General features: G+C 41.3%; 7 non-coding genes across 7 annotated transcripts; 3 read left to right on the top strand and 4 right to left on the bottom strand.

The window, feature by feature from the left end:
- Positions 1–9356: 9356 nt before the first annotated feature.
- Positions 9357–9430, top strand: trnat-agu. Its single transcript has one exon. It is a non-coding gene; the product is annotated as a tRNA-Thr (tRNA).
- Positions 9431–11936: 2506 nt separating this feature from the next.
- Positions 11937–12010, bottom strand: trnai-aau. The gene has a single exon. It is a non-coding gene; the product is annotated as a tRNA-Ile (tRNA).
- Positions 12011–13328: 1318 nt separating this feature from the next.
- On the top strand, positions 13329–13402 carry trnat-ugu. Its single transcript has one exon. It is a non-coding gene; the product is annotated as a tRNA-Thr (tRNA).
- A 1159-nt stretch (positions 13403–14561) lies between these two features.
- On the bottom strand, positions 14562–14635 carry trnai-aau. The gene has a single exon. It is a non-coding gene; the product is annotated as a tRNA-Ile (tRNA).
- Positions 14636–16187: 1552 nt separating this feature from the next.
- Positions 16188–16261, bottom strand: trnai-aau. The gene has a single exon. It is a non-coding gene; the product is annotated as a tRNA-Ile (tRNA).
- Positions 16262–17580: 1319 nt separating this feature from the next.
- Positions 17581–17654, top strand: trnat-agu. The gene has a single exon. It is a non-coding gene; the product is annotated as a tRNA-Thr (tRNA).
- Positions 17655–18813: 1159 nt separating this feature from the next.
- Positions 18814–18887, bottom strand: trnai-aau. Its single transcript has one exon. It is a non-coding gene; the product is annotated as a tRNA-Ile (tRNA).
- Positions 18888–20047: the final 1160 nt, after the last annotated feature.

Below are 20047 nucleotides of genomic sequence, written 5' to 3'. Positions count from 1 at the left end.
ATTAGCAATAAACTGACAAAGATCTCAGGACATTTATATCACAGTTATACAATTGTCTTGCTAAAGAATTAGCAAAAAATGTTAAGAACATTGATAAATATTAAAGATTTTTTTTTTGTTTTCTTCTTCTTCTTCTTCTTCTTCTTCTTCTTCTCATTGTACATCATACTCAGGATTAAAGTCCTATTTATTTACATTTTATTTACATGAATCTGTTCTCAGTCTGAATCTGCATACAGTCAACTAGAATGTGTTGCTTTACACACACATACACACACACACACACACACACACACACACACACACACACACACACACACACACACACACACACACACACACACACACACATTTCCATATCTCTCCATCTGCACTGAAGCAAAAGCACAAAAGCTTTCTGAATACTAATAAACCTGTGCATGAGAACACATCAGCTTTATGAATCTGCATGTCATGAGCCACGAAGCGACGCAGTGCAGAAAGATGAGAGATTAAAAATATCCTCAGGACTGCGAAAGGTAATAAAGGTGTTTTCACACCGATGTTCCACTTCGTCAATTCCATTTTCAGTGGAAATGAAAAGGAGCTGCGTATGAGGTCACTAAACTGCATGAAATTGTCCTTTTATTTGAGATAAAAGATGCTGATGTATATTAGCATTTACTCTCTGGTGTGAAAGACATAATGCTTTGAATGCAAGATCTGTGTGTGTGTTTGTGTGTGTGTGTGTGTGTGTGTGTGTGTGTGTGTGTGTGTGTGTGTGTGTGTGTGTGTGTGAAATGAATGTTATTACTTTATTAACATTTTGTTTTTAACCACAGGATATGTATATAAAACCTGTTAAAATGATTTCATCTCATTTAAACTCTAATCCATTATCTCATAATTCCAACTTCTCTCAAGTTCTCTCAATGTTCATAGCACATATATATTCATCCGCATATTATGTCCATAGTACATACACACCTGTATATTACTGTTTTTAGTACCTGTATATTACACATCTGTACTAATTGTATATCCTGCACTTGCTGCTATTGCACTCTGGTTAGATCTAAACTGCATTTTGTTGCCTTGTACTTGTACATGTGTAATGACAATAAAGTTGAATCTAATCTAATCTAATCTAATCTATGTTAGATCTACTATCTCAACATTTTATCTCTAATTAATTCTGACGACTTATTATCTAAAAATTCTTACTGATTATCTCAAGATTTTGAAAACCTGGTTGTACACATTTAAGTTACTGATCTCAGCATTCCAACATATGTCATATTATCTCACTATATAATTACAGATGTTGTGATTTCTCAATATTTTTAATTAGAAACCTAAAATCATAAACGTTAGACTTCTCAAACCTTTAGTTTATTTCAGAGGCTTATCTTGACATTCTGTCGTTTTTCTCTGAATCAAATTATCTCAGAATGAAATGATCTTAATAGCTTGTTATAAAATGTAAGTGTGTACTAATAACTCCAGACTGAAGATCACTAGTGTATGGTCTGAGCTGTGTGTGTAGCAAACTCTCCTGTGTGTGTCAGGGAGAATAAATACAGCGGAATAGAGATTATGTATTCAGCTCAGGATGCCTCTGTTCTGTGGTTCAGTGCCTCTGTAAGTGTTTGTGTTTGAGAAAGTGACAGTGATTTCATTTCCTGTGGCAAGGGCACTGGGGCAAGGGGAAGTGTGTGATCAGGTCAGAATGATTCAGTGACATTACCGAGAACTTTCACACCAGTCGTGTACATCAGATCTCTGTGCTGTTCACTTCAGTGCACTCGCTCTGTCTTCCTCTTTTCTCTCTTTGCTTCTCTCGGTGGAGACGGCGGTTCATCCTGTCCTCGGCGCTCCACGTGCGGAGATCAGTGTTGCTGTTATCAGACTGTTTATCAGAAACACACACGTTTCACACTCACTTCACTACAGTTTTGACTTATTGAGTAAAGTTTATGCAGAGAGCGTAACGAGTTTCAGATTAAAGTCTCATGTTTTCCAGTTGAAACACAGCGATAGACCAGAGCTAGATCAGAGATAGACTAGAGATAGACCAGAGCTAGACCAGAGATAGACTAGAGATAGACCAGAGCTAGACCAGAGATAGACTAGAGATAGACCAGAGCTAGACCAGAGATAGACTAGAGATAGACTAGAGATAGACCAGAGTTAGGCCAGAGATGGACCAGCATTAGGCCAGAGATAGACTAGAGATAGACTAGAGATAGAACAGTGTTAGACCAGCGTTAGGCCAGAGATAGACTAGAGATAGACTAGAGTTAGACCAGAGCTAGACCAGCGATAGACTAGAGATAGAACAGTGTTAGACCAGCGTTTTACCAGCGTTATCCCAGCGTTAGACCAGTGTTAGAAGGGCAGATAGCACTTCAGCTTGTTCTCAGTTTGTGTTATAAAAGCAGGTGTTAGTGTAAAAGGGATTCAGTCAGACAGTTCAGTCAAATGCTTAAATCCCTACACTTGAGCTGATCACTTATAAAACAGTGTTTTATACAACAGCATTTACTCAAAAAGAAGATTTTACTAAAGAATGACATCATATATCTTTCTATTTATAGTCACAATTAATTGATGTGATGATGTTCCTGATGTATGTTCCATTCTGTCAGCAATAAACACTCGTCCCCTCAGCAGTCTCTCTTTATTCTCTCTCTTTATTCTTGCTCTTTATTCTCTCTCTTTATTCTCTCTCTTTATTCTCTCTCTTCAAGTTACTAAGAGAAACATCTCAGCTTGTCATGTTACTGAGAAACACAAAGAAATGTAAACTCCTTTTCCAGAAGATGTTCAGAACTTCAAGTTCCAGCTTCACTTCTAACTGGTACACAAAGCTCACACTGGAGACCCCCCGCCCCACCCCCAATCCCACCTCTCCACCGGTTGGACTGTTTATCATGACCAGACATTTCCATTATGCATATCTCAAGTCAGTGCTCCCTAAATTCCATCAGTATGTGGACTTTGCAATGAGAGGGGAAAACATGCTGGACCTTGTTTACACAAACATTCCCGGCACGTATCGTGCAGAGCCCCGTCCCCACCTTGGCTGCTCAGACCACCATTCTCCCCAAGTCAAAGAAGTCTACAGTGTTCATAGTTCAGCATTCAACACAATCATCCCTCAGCACCTGATTGGGAAGCTGAGCCTGCTGGGACTAAACACCTCCCTCTGCAACTGGATCCTGGACTTCCTGACTCGGAGACCTCAGTCAGTCCAGATCGGGAACAGCGTCTCCAGTACCACCACACTGAGCACTGGAGCACCTCAGGGCTGTGTGCTCAGTCCACTGCTGTTCACACTGCTGACTCATGACTGTGCAGCAATACACAGATCGAACCATATTATCAAGTTTGCCCATGACACTGTAACAGTTTCCCTGTTACTCATGTACCAGAAGTACTCTTAATGCAGCTATGTAAGTACCTACCAGAGCAGTAGGGGGTGATCTGTCCAGGTGAAACAGAAAACCACTATTTAAGGTAACAAAGAAGGAGTCAGGCAGGAAGTAAGTCTCTATCTCCTTTGGACCAGCTTACCTCATGGTGGTTTGGGCCTTTGTACCCTGGTTGTGGAACTTAATAGTTCTCGGCTCAATTCGTAAGTAGCTGACCATGATGTTTAATGTGTAAATATTAAGTTGTTTCTTGCACATGGTTATGGTTTATTTATGTAAATGTTTTTTTTGCAGAGGGTTTGTGTTCGGAGCATGGTGGATTTAATACTGTACAAGCTTAAACATCTGAGAAGTGTGAAAAAAAGAAGTTGAGTTACATCATTTGCTAAACAACCACAACGTTAGACTTCAAAGTAGAAGTCAAAACCTGCATATGCAGGTTAAGTCTTTAATACACTTGACTCAAAGTGTTTCTTTAATACCCCTTACCTCTCCTTGAACTACCACCTTATCATGGTGGAGGGGTTTGCGTGCCTGAATGATCCTAGAAGCTATGTTGTCTGGGGCTTTCTGCCCCTGGTAGACTTTGTGGTAGTTTCATCTGACTTCTGGCCATATGTCTTGGACACTCGGGTAAAGAGAAGGGTTGAGCTGTCATCTGATCACCACCTGGTGGTGAGTTGGATCCGATGGCAGGGGAGGAAGTTGGACATACTTGGCAGACCCAAACATACTGTGAGGGTCTGCTGGGAACATTTGACAGAGTCTCCGGTCAGAGAGATCTTCAACTCCCACCTCCAGCAGAGCTTCAACCAGATCCCGAGGGAGGTTGGAGACATTGAGTCTGAGTGGACCATGTTCTCCACTTCCATTGTCAACGCGGCCGCTCTGAGCTGTGGCCGTAAGGTCTCCGGTGCCTGTCGTGGTGGCAATCCCTGAACCCGGTCATGGACCCGGAAGTAAGGGATGCCGTCAAACTGAAGAAAGAGTCCTATCAAGCCTGGTTGGCACGGGGGACTCTGGAGGCAGCTGATAGGTACCGGAGGGCCAAGCGAGCTTCAGCCCGGGTGGTTGCGGAGGCAAAAACCTGAGTCTGGGAGGAGTTTGGTGAGGCCATGGAGAAGGACTATTGGTTGGCCGTGAAGAAATTCTGGCAAACGGTCCGGCTCCTCAGGAGGGGGAAGCAGTGCCTTGCACACACTGTTTACAGTGGGAGTGGGAATCTGCTGACTTCGACTGGGGACATTCTCGGACGGTGGAAGGAGTACTTCGAGGATCTCCTCAACCCCATTGACATGTCTTCCACTGAGGAAGCAGAGGCCGAGGGCTCAGTTGTGGGCTAATCGACCCCCCAAGCTGAGGTCACTGAGGTAGTTGAGAAGCTCCTCGGTGGCAAGGCACCGGGGGTGGATGAGATCCGCACTGAGTACCTCAAGTCTCTGGATGTTGTGGGGCAGAATTCGTCCCGGTCATAGAACACTGGCCCGTCTCTATACCCTCGCCAGGTTGCTGGAGGGTTTATGGGAATTTGCCCAACCAGTCCACATGTGCTTTGTGGATCTGGAGAAGACAATCAACTGTGTCCATCGTGGCGACCTGAGCTGCAAGGCAAAGCTCTCTATTTACCAGTCGATTTATGTTCCTACCCTCAACTATGGTCATGAGCTTTGGGTCATGACCGAAAGGACAAGATCCTGGATACAGGCGGCCGAAATGAGCTTACTCCGTAGGGTGGCTGAGCGCTTACTTAGAGATAGGGTGAGGAGCTCGGTCACTCAGGGAGAGCTCGATGTGCTCCTCCACATCGAGAGGTGTCAGCTGAGGTGGCTCGGGCATTTGTTCCGGATGCCTCCTGGACGCCTCCCTGGGTCCAACTGGGAGGAGGCCCCAGGGAAGACCTAGGACAGGGACGTCTCTCGGCTTGCCTGGGAACGCCTCTGTATTCCCCTGGAAGAGCTGGAGGAAGTGTCTGGGGAGAGGGAAGTCTGGGCATCCCTGCTTAGACGGCTCCCCCGTGACCCAACTCCGGATAAGCGGTAGAAGACGAGTCAGCATACAGAGAGGAGGTGCAACAGCTAACTTCCTGGTGTAGAGCCAACAACCTGTCTTTGAATGTGGATAAAACCAAAGAGATGGTTGTTGACTGTTGAGCAAAGAGCAACCACTCTCCACTGAACATCGAGAGATCACCTGTAGAGATCACCAAAATCCCCCCATCCTGACCATGATGGAGAGGGAGGGAGCATTATGAGGGAGCATTATGAGAAGCATCTCATTTTACTGTGTACTGTGCAAGATATATATGGTTGAAATGAAAATAAAAAACTTTTTGACTTGACTCTTCACACACACACACACACACACACACACACACACACACACACACACACACACACAAACACACACAAACACACACAAACACATCACAACAGAAAACTTCACCACATCTTATAATCTGTTTATTATTGAAGTGTGAACTTGTACACATCCCTGTGAATGAGCTGTTGCTATGGAAACAAAAACAGTAAATACATTAATATAACCCTGTGCTACTGTCAGAACTGCTATCAAACTTTTATCAGAAACATCATGTATGTTGTTTTTCCTCCCCTAAATATAATTCACACACACACACACACACACACACACACACACACACACACACACACACACACACACACACACACACACACACACACACACACACAGATCCATCAGAATAAACACAGAGTAAAATGTCAGCTGTGTGATTTAGAGGACTGTTGAGATTAATGAACGTTTCCTCGTGATTCAGAGACCCGTGAGTGAACAAATGAAGGAAGCTAAAGGTTGATAAGAGTCAGAGATACCATACGGTCTGAGAAATAAAACACACACAGACACAAAATTAACATCAGTATGTTTCACATTAATCACAAACAGACAAGCTGGGGGTTTAATCTACAAACATATCAACACTGTTCATGTTCACATTCACTGAGGAGCCACAGTGTCTGAGTCTGATAGTAACACACACACACACACACACACACACACACACACACACACACACACACACACACACACACACACACACACACACACAGCTGTCGTTTTGATATATTGCCATAATTCGTTTGGAGGAATAAGTGAAAAAATATTGTTATTTTAATCAAACCTGCACTTCTGTTTGGATTTTCTTTTTCTTTTTTTTTTACTTTTTATTAAATATTGATTTATAGCACATCAGACACCAGAACAGTGCCATTGCACCTTGATTTGATTCTATTACAATGTTCTTTGTTTTTTTTTTTACTCAGGGTGTGCAGAAAGTGGGAGATAAGAGACTAATGAGAATTACTAACTAAAAAGAAACGTAATGATTTAAAGTTACAATTCAAAAATGAGCTCCTATGTAATGACACACTGTATTATTGTGGAATTATTTCTAAAGATCTGAAAAAAACAAAGGCTCTTATTGGCAGTTTGAAGCCAAAGCTCCGTCTCTCTGAAGAATAACACGTGCTTCTGATAACCAAGAGAACTGAAAGCCTTCAGAATCAGACTCTTGTCAAGACGAGATAAATGAATTCCACTCTATTTTAGCAGTGTTAACTGTTTTGATTGAATTTATTTTTAGAGATAGTTGTGTTTATTTTATTTGTAACATATTCAGATAGAACAATTTAGATTTAAACAATAATATAGCAAAAATTCAAATTTTTTATTACTTAGTAAAGTTTATTTGTATAGCGCTTTCTACAGTAGACATTGTCTCAAAGCAGCTTTAAAGAACATAAACACAGAACAGAAGGTAAACTTAAGGAGTACTATAAAGAATGAATATAATAAAAAAATTCAAGATTATTATTAGATATATATATAGTTCGCAATGTGTAGGTTTTTATTTATTTATCCCCAATGAGCAAGTCTGAGGTGAATCAGGCAGCAGTGGCAAGGAAAAACTCCCTTGAATTGGTAAAGGAAGAAACCCTGAGAGGAACCGGACTCAAAGGGGAACCTCATCCTCATATGGGTGACATTAGAGGGTGTGATTATAAATATACAGTCAAATAAATGTTGTATTGGTGTAAGGATCACATAAAGTTCAGATCTTCTCTTTAGTATCACAGAGTCCAACTGGAGCTGGTAGATCTGTAGATGTCTAAGGATTCTCACAGAGTCAGCCTCATCTCAGTGGAGGTCCAAAATCTTCAACGCACGGAAGACGATCTGAGCTGGTACAAGCTCTGGATGCCTCGAGATGGGTAGAAAGAGAGAAGCAGTGGAGAGGGATTAACATATCTGCTGTTCAAAAAAAATGTGCAAGTCAGATGTAATAGAGCACAATATTATGGGATGTATTATGTGTATGCCTGACAAAAGAGATAAGTTTTTAATCTACATTTAAACTGGGAAAGTGTCTCTGAATTATCTTAGATCTGTAAAAGTCTTTCTGTACAGTGTGTGCACTCGTCAAAACGTCAAGCAGATGTTCTTGCACACACTTAGACTGAGGAAAGGGAGCTTTATAACAGTGATGCTGTGGCTTAGTTAAAGGACCTTTCTAGTAAACAGGAGATCCTGGGTTCAAATCCCAGCAGTGCCTTCTTTGCTGATAGTGTAAATGCAGTACTCACTTTCTTACAATCTGAGATGGAATGCCACTCCAACAGAATGGCTTCTAAGCCACACTGAAGAGTAGATTCTCTTGCAGTGATGAGAAAAATAAAACTTGCACACCCAAGTCATGTCTCATGCCAGCCATACAAAAACAGCTGTCATTCAAAGGTTGTGTGTTCGAATCCCATCAGAGTCATTTGGTTTAAATTGTGGCTTATTTGCTCTGAGATAAGATCTAGGTTTGTGCTTAATAATATCTCTAGAATTCAAACGAGTTTGCAGCTGATGGGAGGAGAAGCGTTCAGACACAAACATGCATGCCTCTGAAGTATGATGATCTTAGTGCACTCATCAAATGGTCAAGCATATGTCTTATGGCTGCAGGAAAGCTTGCACACACTTAGTGTGTGACAGAGGAAACAGATCTTTAAAAGCAAACATTTGTTATCATCAGGTCTGAAAGTCCATGCACTAACCAGTTGAGCCCAACAGCCTTGTCGTGCTTAGCTGGAACCCTGTGAGGTTGAAGCTAGCCTAAATGGCTGGATTTAAGATTTGGTATCTTTCGCTTAACGATGAATGGAATAATACCTACTCTGGATTTGAAACATGGCAGTCAAAAACTCACAATGGGTCTGAAAGTGCTTAAATCTCTAGCATTGAATAGATTAATACTGGCTCACTAGGTTACATACTTAAGATACCATGAGTTTAGGTTTGTGGTTTTTTTCGTTGTTGTTTTTTTAAATGCAAAAGATAGGGAAAGACGTGTTAGTTGAAGTGTTTCCTGAATAAGTAGGTCTTATTCCATCTCTATAATCCATTCAATGTTTTACACCACCTGGACATAGCAAACAGTTGTCACCAGCCTATAAGCAGCTGCTCTTTATCTCGAATGGACAGGAGCCATGAAGATCGCCTCTTTATATTTTTCCATTTGGGGTTTATCATAGAACCACCCTGGCAAAAAGACCACTTCTGTCGAAACAATAAGCAAGCAATCTAAATCAATCAACAAATGCCTCAGAAGAAAACCTTCCAAAGAGTTACAAGCAGGTAAGTCAACACATGTACCTCAGAGAACCAGCCTTGTGCCTTGGAGAACCACTTGTTTCAGAACCACACTGGTAAAAAGACAACTTCTACCAAAACAATAAGCAAGCAATCTAAATCAATCAACAGATGCCTCTGAAGAAAACATTCCAAAGAATTACAAGCAGGTAAGTCTCCATGTGCCTTTAAGAACCCGCCTATTGATTTTACCACTTGATATTAATAATATTTATACCACAAAACATGACATATGAGCAGCATCACGACAGACTGCGCAAACAGAGGTGTGGCGCTGTGGCTTAGTTGGTTAAAGTGCCTGTCTAGTAAACAGGAGATCCTGGGTTCAAATCCCAGCAGTGCCTGCTTTGCTGGTGGAGTAAACTGAGCAATCAAAGAGCCTCAGCTTCACAATACTTCCTGAAGCCATCCTGTTGGAGTGGTGCCATGAACCCTATGCAAAACAACAATCCAGGTAGCTTTATACAGATGGTTTAAATACATTTATGTTAATAGCATTTGGTAGACACCCTTATCCAGAGCGATGTACATAAGTGCTTAAATCTCTAGCATTGAATAGATTAATACTGGCTCACTAGGTTACATACTTAAGATACCATGAGTTTAAAACATTTGTTCAAAGTTACAATGAAAAAGTGTCAAAGGTTTGTGTTTTTTTTTGTTTGTTTCTATTTTTTTTAAATGCAAAAGATAGGGAAAGACTTGTTAGTTGAAGTGTTTCCTGAATAAGTAGGTCTTTTTCCATCTCTATAATCCATTCAATGTTTTACACCACCTGGACATAGCAAACAGTTGTCACCAGCCTATAAGCAGCTGCTCTTTATCTCGAATGGACAGGAGCCATGAAGATTTCGGAAGTGGGAGAAACAAGCTACAATGCCCATGTAGAAAGAGATACAATAACATCCCCTGGTAAAAGCAAACATTTGTTATCATCAGGTCTGAAAGTCCATGCACTAACCAGTTGAGCCCAACAGCCTTGTCGTGCTTAGCTGGAACCCTGTGAGGTTGAAGCTAGCCTAAATGGCTGGATTTAAGATTTGGTATCTTTCGCTTAACGATGAATGGAATAATACCTACTCTGGATTTGAAACATGGCAGTCAAAAACTCACAATGGGTCTGAAAGTGCTTAAATCTCTAGCATTGAATAGATTAATACTGGCTCACTAGGTTACATACTTAAGATACCATGAGTTTAAAACATTTGTTCAAAGTTACAATGAAAAAGTGTCAAAGGTTTGTGTTTTTTTTCGTTGTTGTTTTTTTAAATGCAAAAGATAGGGAAAGACGTGTTAGTTGAAGTGTTTCCTGAATAAGTAGGTCTTATTCCATCTCTATAATCCATTCAATGTTTTACACCACCTGGACATAGCAAACAGTTGTCACCAGCCTATAAGCAGCTGCTCTTTATCTCGAATGGACAGGAGCCATGAAGATCGCCTCTTTATATTTTTCCATTTGGGGTTTATCATAGAACCACCCTGGCAAAAAGACCACTTCTGTCGAAACAATAAGCAAGCAATCTAAATCAATCTTCTTCTAAAAAACCTTCCAAAGAGTTACAAGCAGGTAAGTCAACACATGTACCTCAGAGAACCAGCCTTGTGCCTTGGAGAACCACTTGTTTTAGAACCACCCTGGTAAAAAGACAACTTCTACCAAAACAATAAGCAAGCAATCTAAATCAATCAACAGATGCCCGTTCCAAAGAGTTACAAGCAGGTAAGTCAACATGTACAGTAGGTAGATCGGTCATATCCAAACGGCTAAAGGCACCCACCTCACAGTCATGTGGCCTCAGAATCCCACAATGCCTTTGAAACACAAAGATTTAAGATTTGGTATCTTTCGCTTAACGATGAATGGAATAATACCTACTCTGGATTTGAAACATGGCAGTCAAAAACCCACAATGGGTCTGAAAGTCTTCTCCAATCCAACATGTAGACAATTAAACTGAGCAATCAAAGAGCCACAGCTTCACAAGACTTACCTTGGGAGTGGAAGAAACAAGCCACAAACCTTATGCAAAAAAGAGTCTAAGTAGTTTTATTAGACAGATGGTTTAAATATAATCCATTCAATGTTTTACACAGAAAAGTTACAATAACACCAGATGGACAAAGCAAACAGTTGTCACCAGCCTATAAGCAGCTGCTCTTTATCTCGAATGGACAGGAGCCATGAAGATCGCCTCTTTATATTTTTCCATTTGGGGTTTATCATAGAACCACCCTGGCAAAAAGACCACTTCTGTCGAAACAATAAGCAAGCAATCTAAATCAATCAACAAATGCCTCCGAAGAAAACCTTCCAAAGAGTTACAAGCAGGTAAGTCAACACATGTACCTCAGAGAACCAGCCTTGTGCCTTGGAGAACCACTTGTTTTAGAACCACCCTGGTAAAAAGACAACTTCTACCAAAACAATAAGCAAGCAATCTAAATCAATCAACAGATGCCTGTGAAGGAAACATTCCAAAGAGTTACAAGCAGGTAAGTCAACATGTACAGTAGGTAGATCGGTCATATCCAAACGGGTAAAGGCACCCACCTCACAGTCATGCGGCCTCAGAATCCCACAATGCCTTTGAAACGTTGTGTGGCGTTATGTTTTATCGCATGGGGAATTAGCTCAAATGGTAGAGCGCTCGCTTAGCATGTGAGAGGTAGCGGGATCGACGCCCGCATTCTCCAAAGTGGCGATTCTCTGTCTCTGTGTGCCTTGGAGAGCCCGCCTACTGATTTTACCACTTGATATTAAAAATATACCACAATATATGACATTTGAGCATGATCAGATTGAGAAGTGAACTGGCAGAGTCATGTCACTGCAGAACTCTTGGAAAATGGCCCGCACGGGGGTCGAACCCGCGACCTTGGCGTTATTAGCACCACGCTCTAACCAGCTGAGCTAACCGGCCAAGTCATGCTTAGCTAGAACGCTTGGAGGTAGAAGGTAGCCTAAATGGCTCGATTTAAGCTTTGGTATTTCACCCTTATCGGTGAATGGAATAATACCTACTCTGGATTTTAAACAGTCAAAATCTCACAATGCACGCCGAATTACTTCAGACATTGGCCCCAAGAGAGCAAAAGAAGGTTTGAAGGACAATGATTGATATTGTTACAAAGAGTGGTCACACTTCCACCATCGGGTCTAAAAGTCTTCTCCAAACCAACTTGTAGACAATTAGACTGAGCAATCAAAGAGCTTCACAAGGCATATTTCGGAAGTGGGAGAAACAAGCTACAATGCCCATGTAGAAAGAGATACAATAACATCCCCTGGTAAAAGCAAACATTTGTTATCATCAGGTCTGAAAGTCCATGCACTAACCAGTTGAGCCCAACAGCCTTGTCGTGCTTAGCTGGAACCCTGTGAGGTTGAAGCTAGCCTAAATGGCTGGACTTAAGATTTGGTATCTTTCGCTTAACGATGAATGGAATAATACCTACTCTGGATTTGAAACATGGCAGTCAAAAACTCACAATGGGTCTGAAAGTCTTCTCCAATCCAACATGTAGACAATTAAACTGAGCAATCAAAGAGCCACAGCTTCACAAGACTTACCTTGGGAGTGGAAGAAACAAGCCACAAACCTTATGCAAAAAAGAGTCTAAGTAGTTTTATTAGACAGATGGTTTAAATATAATCCATTCAATGTTTTACACAGAAAAGTTACAATAACACCAGATGGACAAAGCAAACAGTTGTCACCAGCCTATAAGCAGCTGCTCTTTATCTCAAATGGACAGGAGCCATGAAGATCGCCTCTTTATATTTTTCCATTTGGGGTTTATCATAGAACCACCCTGGCAAAAAGACCACTTCTGTCGAAACAATAAGCAAGCAATCTAAATCAATCAACAAATGCCTCAGAAGAAAACCTTCCAAAGAGTTACAAGCAGGTAAGTCAACACATGTACATCGGAGAACCAGCCTTGTGCCTTGGAGAACCACTTGTTTCAGAACCACCCTGGTAAAAAGACAACTTCTACCAAAACAATAAGCAAGCAATCTAAATCAATCAACAGATGCCTCTGAAGAAAACATTCCAAAGAATTACAAGCAGGTAAGTCAACACATGTACCTTGGAGAGCCAGCCAAAGTGACGATTCTCTGTCTCCATGTGCCTTTAAGAACCCGCCTATTGATTTTACCACTTGATATTAATAATATTTATACCACAAAACATGACATATGAGCAGCATCAGGACAGACTGCGCAAACAGAAGTGTGGCGCTGTGGCTTAGTTGGTTAAAGTGCCTGTCATGTAAACAGGAGATCCTGGGTTCAAATCCCAGCAGTGCCTGCTTTGCTGGTGGAGTAAACTGAGCAATCAAAGAGCCTCAGCTTCACAATACTTCCTGAAGCCATCCTGTTGGAGTGGTGCCATGAACCCTATGCAAAACAACAATCTAGGTAGTTTTATACAGATGGTTTAAATACATTTATGTTTATAGCATTTGGTAGATGCCCTTATCCAGAGCGATGTACATAAGTGCTTAAATCTCTAGCATTGAATAGATTAATACTGGCTCACTAGGTTACATACTTAAGATACCATGAGTTTAAAACATTTGTTCAAAGTTACAATGAAAAAGTGTCAAAGGTTTGTGTTTTTTTTCGTTGTTGTTTTTTTAAATGCAAAAGATAGGGAAAGACGTGTTAGTTGAAGTGTTTCCTGAATAAGTAGGTCTTATTCCATCTCTATAATCCATTCAATGTTTTACACCACCTGGACATAGCAAACAGTTGTCACCAGCCTATAAGCAGCTGCTCTTTATCTCGAATGGACAGGAGCCATGAAGATCGCCTCTTTATATTTTTCCATTTGGGGTTTATCATAGAACCACCCTGGCAAAAAGACCACTTCTGTCGAAACAATAAGCAAGCAATCTAAATCAATCAACAAATGCCTCCGAAGAAAACCTTCCAAAGAGTTACAAGCAGGTAAGTCAACACATGTACCTCAGAGAACCAGCCTTGTGCCTTGGAGAACCACTTGTTTTAGAACCACCCTGGTAAAAAGACAACTTCTACCAAAACAATAAGCAAGCAATCTAAATCAATCAACAGATGCCTGTGAAGGAAACATTCCAAAGAGTTACAAGCAGGTAAGTCAACACGTACAGTAGGTAGATCGGTCATATCCAAACGGCTAAAGGCACCCACCTCACAGTCATGCGGCCTCAGAATCCCACAATGCCTTTGAAGCGTTGTGTGGCTTTATGTTTTATCGCATGGGGAATTAGCTCAAATGGTAGAGCGCTCGCTTAGCATGTGAGAGGTAGCGGGATCGACGCCCGCATTCTCCAAAGTGGCGATTCTCTGTCTCTGTGTGCCTTGGAGAGCCCGCCTACTGATTTTACCACTTGATATTAAAAATATACCACAATATATGACATTTGAGCATGATCAGATTGAGAAGTGAACTGGCAGAGTCATGTCACTGCAGAACTCTTGGAAAATGGCCCGTACGGGGGTCGAACCCGCGACCTTGGCGTTATTAGCACCACGCTCTAACCAGCTGAGCTAACCGGCCAAGTCATGCTTAGCTAGAACACTTGGAGGTAGAAGGTAGCCTAAATGGCTCGATTTAAGCTTTGGTATTTCACCCTTATCGGTGAATGGAATAATACCTACTCTGGATTTTAAACAGTCAAAATCTCACAATGCACGCCGAATTACTTCAGACATTGGCCCCAAGAGAGCAAAAGAAGGTTTGAAGGACAATGATTGATATTGTTACAAAGAGTGGTCATACTTCCACCATCGGGTATAAAAGTCTTCTCCAAACCGAACTTGTAGACAATTAGACTGAGCAATCAAAGAGCTTCACAAGGCATATTTCGGAAGTGGGAGAAACAAGCTACAATGCCCATGTAGAAAGAGATACAATAACATCCCCTGGTAAAAGCAAACATTTGTTATCATCAGGTCTGAAAGTCCATGCACTAACCAGTTGAGCCCAACAGCCTTGTCGTGCTTAGCTGGAACCCTGTGAGGTTGAAGCTAGCCTAAATGGCTGGATTTAAGATTTGGTATCTTTCGCTTAACGATGAATGGAATAATACCTACTCTGGATTTGAAACATGGCAGTCAAAAACTCACAATGGGTCTGAAAGTGCTTAAATCTCTAGCATTGAATAGATTAATACTGGCTCACTAGGTTACATACTTAAGATACCATGAGTTTAAAACATTTGTTCAAAGTTACAATGAAAAAGTGTCAAAGGTTTGTGTTTTTTTTCGTTGTTGTTTTTTTAAATGCAAAAGATAGGGAAAGACGTGTTAGTTGAAGTGTTTCCTGAATAAGTAGGTCTTATTCCATCTCTATAATCCATTCAATGTTTTACACCACCTGGACATAGCAAACAGTTGTCACCAGCCTATAAGCAGCTGCTCTTTATCTCGAATGGACAGGAGCCATGAAGATCGCCTCTTTATATTTTTCCATTTGGGGTTTATCATAGAACCACCCTGGCAAAAAGACCACTTCTGTCGAAACAATAAGCAAGCAATCTAAATCAATCAACAAATGCCTCCGAAGAAAACCTTCCAAAGAGTTACAAGCAGGTAAGTCAACACATGTACCTCAGAGAACCAGCCTTGTGCCTTGGAGAACCACTTGTTTTAGAACCACCCTGGTAAAAAGACAACTTCTACCAAAACAATAAGCAAGCAATCTAAATCAATCAACAGATGCCTGTGAAGGAAACATTCCAAAGAGTTACAAGCAGGTAAGTCAACATGTACAGTAGGTAGATCGGTCATATCCAAACGGCTAAAGGCACCCACCTCACAGTCATGCGGCCTCAGAATCCCACAATGCCTTTGAAACGTTGTGTGGCGTTATGTTTTATCGCATGGGGAATTAGCTCAAATGGTAGAGCGCTCGCTTAGCATGTGAGAGGTAGCGGGATCGACGCCCGCATTCTCCAAAGTGGCGATTCTCTGTCTCTGTGTGCCTTGGAGAACCTGCCTACTGATTTTACCACTTGATATTAAAAATATACCACAATACATGACATTTGAGCATGATCAGATTGAGAAGTGAACTGGCAGAGTAATGTCACTGCAGAACTCTTGGAAAATGGCCCGTACGGGGGTCGAACCCGCGACCTTGGCGTTATTAGCACCACGCTCTAACCAGCTGAGCTAACCGGCCAAGTCATGCTTAGCTAGAACACTTGGAGGTAGAAGGTAGCCTAAATGGCTCGATTTAAGCTTTGGTATTTCACCCTTATCGGTGAATGGAATAATACCTACTCTGGATTTTAAACAGTCAAAATCTCACAATGCACGCCGAATTACTTCAGACATTGGCCCCAAGAGAGCAAAAGAAGGTTTGAAGGACAATGATTGATATTGTTACAAAGAGTGGTCATACTTCCACCATCGGGTATAAAAGTCTTCTCCAAACCGAACTTGTAGACAATTAGACTGAGCAATCAAAGAGCTTCACAAGGCATATTTCGGAAGTGGGAGAAACAAGCTACAATGCCCATGTAGAAAGAGATACAATAACATCCCCTGGTAAAAGCAAACATTTGTTATCATCAGGTCTGAAAGTCCATGCACTAACCAGTTGAGCCCAACAGCCTTGTCGTGCTTAGCTGGAACCCTGTGAGGTTGAAGCTAGCCTAAATGGCTGGACTTAAGATTTGGTATCTTTCGCTTAACGATGAATGGAATAATACCTACTCTGGATTTGAAACATGGCAGTCAAAAACTCACAATGGGTCTGAAAGTCTTCTCCAATCCAACATGTAGACAATTAAACTGAGCAATCAAAGAGCCACAGCTTCACAAGACTTACCTTGGGAGTGGAAGAAACAAGCCACAAACCTTATGCAAAAAAGAGTCTAAGTAGTTTTATTAGACAGATGGTTTAAATATAATCCATTCAATGTTTTACACAGAAAAGTTACAATAACACCAGATGGACAAAGCAAACAGTTGTCACCAGCCTATAAGCAGCTGCTCTTTATCTCAAATGGACAGGAGCCATGAAGATCGCCTCTTTATATTTTTCCATTTGGGGTTTATCATAGAACCACCCTGGCAAAAAGACCACTTCTGTCGAAACAATAAGCAAGCAATCTAAATCAATCAACAAATGCCTCAGAAGAAAACCTTCCAAAGAGTTACAAGCAGGTAAGTCAACACATGTACATCGGAGAACCAGCCTTGTGCCTTGGAGAACCACTTGTTTCAGAACCACCCTGGTAAAAAGACAACTTCTACCAAAACAATAAGCAAGCAATCTAAATCAATCAACAGATGCCTCTGAAGAAAACATTCCAAAGAATTACAAGCAGGTAAGTCAACACATGTACCTTGGAGAGCCAGCCAAAGTGACGATTCTCTGTCTCCATGTGCCTTTAAGAACCCGCCTATTGATTTTACCACTTGATATTAATAATATTTATACCACAAAACATGACATATGAGCAGCATCAGGACAGACTGCGCAAACAGAGGTGTGGCGCTGTGGCTTAGTTGGTTAAAGTGCCTGTCTTGTAAACAGGAGATCCTGGGTTCAAATCCCAGCAGTGCCTGCTTTGCTGGTGGAGTAAACTGAGCAATCAAAGAGCCTCAGCTTCACAATACTTCCTGAAGCCATCCTGTTGGAGTGGTGCCATGAACCCTATGCAAAACAACAATCTAGGTAGTTTTATACAGATGGTTTAAATACATTTATGTTTATAGCATTTGGTAGACGCCCTTATCCAGAGCGATGTACATAAGTGCTTAAATCTCTAGCATTGAATAGATTAATACAGGCTCACTAGGTTACATACTTAAGATACCATGAGTTTAAAACATTTGTTCAAAGTTACAATGAAAAAGTGTCAAAGGTTTGTGTTTTTTTTCGTTGTTGTTTTTTTAAATGCAAAAGATAGGGAAAGACGTGTTGGTTGAAGTGTTTCCTGAATAAGTAGGTCTTTTTCCATCTCTATAATCCATTCAATGTTTTACACCACCTGGACATAGCAAACAGTTGTCACCAGCCTATAAGCAGCTGCTCTTTATCTCGAATGGACAGGAGCCATGAAGATCGCCTCTTTATATTTTTCCATTTGGGGTTTATCATAGAACCACCCTGGCAAAAAGACCACTTCTGTCGAAACAATAAGCAAGCAATCTAAATCAATCAACAAATGCCTCCGAAGAAAACCTTCCAAAGAGTTACAAGCAGGTAAGTCAACACATGTACCTCAGAGAACCAGCCTTGTGCCTTGGAGAACCACTTGTTTTAGAACCACCCTGGTAAAAAGACAACTTCTTCCAAAACAATAAGCAAGCAATCTAAATCAATCAACAGATGCCTGTGAAGGAAACATTCCAAAGAGTTACAAGCAGGTAAGTCAACATGTACAGTAGGTAGATCGGTCATATCCAAATGGGTAAAGGCACCCACCTCACAGTCATGCGGCCTCAGAATCCCACAATGCCTTTGAAACGTTGTGTGGCTTTCTGTTTTATCGCATGGGGAATTAGCTCAAATGGTAGAGCGCTCGCTTAGCATGTGAGAGGTAGCGGGATCGACGCCCGCATTCTCCAAAGTGGCGATTCTCTGTCTCTGTGTGCCTTGGAGAGCCCGCCTACTGATTTTACCACTTGATATTAAAAATATACCACAATATATGACATTTGAGCATGATCAGATTGAGAAGTGAACTGGCAGAGTCATGTCACTGCAGAACTCTTGGAAAATGGCCCGTACGGGGGTCGAACCCGCGACCTTGGCGTTATTAGCACCACGCTCTAACCAGCTGAGCTAACCGGCCAAGTCATGCTTAGCTAGAACACTTGGAGGTAGAAGGTAGCCTAAATGGCTCGATTTAAGCTTTGGTATTTCACCCTTATCGGTGAATGGAATAATACCTACTCTGGATTTTAAACAGTCAAAATCTCACAATGCACGCCGAATTACTTCAGACATTGGCCCCAAGAGAGCAAAAGAAGGTTTGAAGGACAATGATTGATATTGTTACAAAGAGTGGTCACACTTCCACCATCGGGTCTAAAAGTCTTCTCCAAACCAACTTGTAGACAATTAGACTGAGCAATCAAAGAGCTTCACAAGGCATATTTCGGAAGTGGGAGAAACAAGCTACAATGCCCATGTAGAAAGAGATACAATAACATCCCCTGGTAAAAGCAAACATTTGTTATCATCAGGTCTGAAAGTCCATGCACTAACCAGTTGAGCCCAACAGCCTTGTCGTGCTTAGCTGGAACCCTGTGAGGTTGAAGCTAGCCTAAATGGCTGGATTTAAGATTTGGTATCTTTCGCTTAACGATGAATGGAATAATACCTACTCTGGATTTGAAACATGGCAGTCAAAAACTCACAATGGGTCTGAAAGTGCTTAAATCTCTAGCATTGAATAGATTAATACTGGCTCACTAGGTTACATACTTAAGATACCATGAGTTTAAAACATTTGTTCAAAGTTACAATGAAAAAGTGTCAAAGGTTTGTGTTTTTTTTCGTTGTTGTTTTTTTAAATGCAAAAGATAGGGAAAGACGTGTTAGTTGAAGTGTTTCCTGAATAAGTAGGTCTTATTCCATCTCTATAATCCATTCAATGTTTTACACCACCTGGACATAGCAAACAGTTGTAACCAGCCTATAAGCAGCTGCTCTTTATCTCGAATGGACAGGAGCCATGAAGATCGCCTCATTATATTTTTCCATTGGGGTTTATCATAGAACCACCCTGGCAAAAAAAACACTTCTGTCGAAAACAATAAGCAAGCAATCTAAATCAATCAACAAATGCCTCCGAAGAAAACCTTCCAAAGAGTTACAAGCAGGTAAGTCAACACATGTACCTCGGAGAACCAGCCTTGTGCCTTGGAGAACCACTTGTTTTAGAACCACCCTGGTAAAAAGACAACTTCTACCAAAACAATAAGCAAGCAATCTAAATCAATCAACAGA

This window comes from Tachysurus fulvidraco, chromosome 6 (assembly GCF_022655615.1).
Source record: "Tachysurus fulvidraco isolate hzauxx_2018 chromosome 6, HZAU_PFXX_2.0, whole genome shotgun sequence".
Taxonomy (NCBI): domain Eukaryota; kingdom Metazoa; phylum Chordata; class Actinopteri; order Siluriformes; family Bagridae; genus Tachysurus; species Tachysurus fulvidraco.
This window is presented reverse-complemented; position numbering and strand designations above follow the sequence as displayed.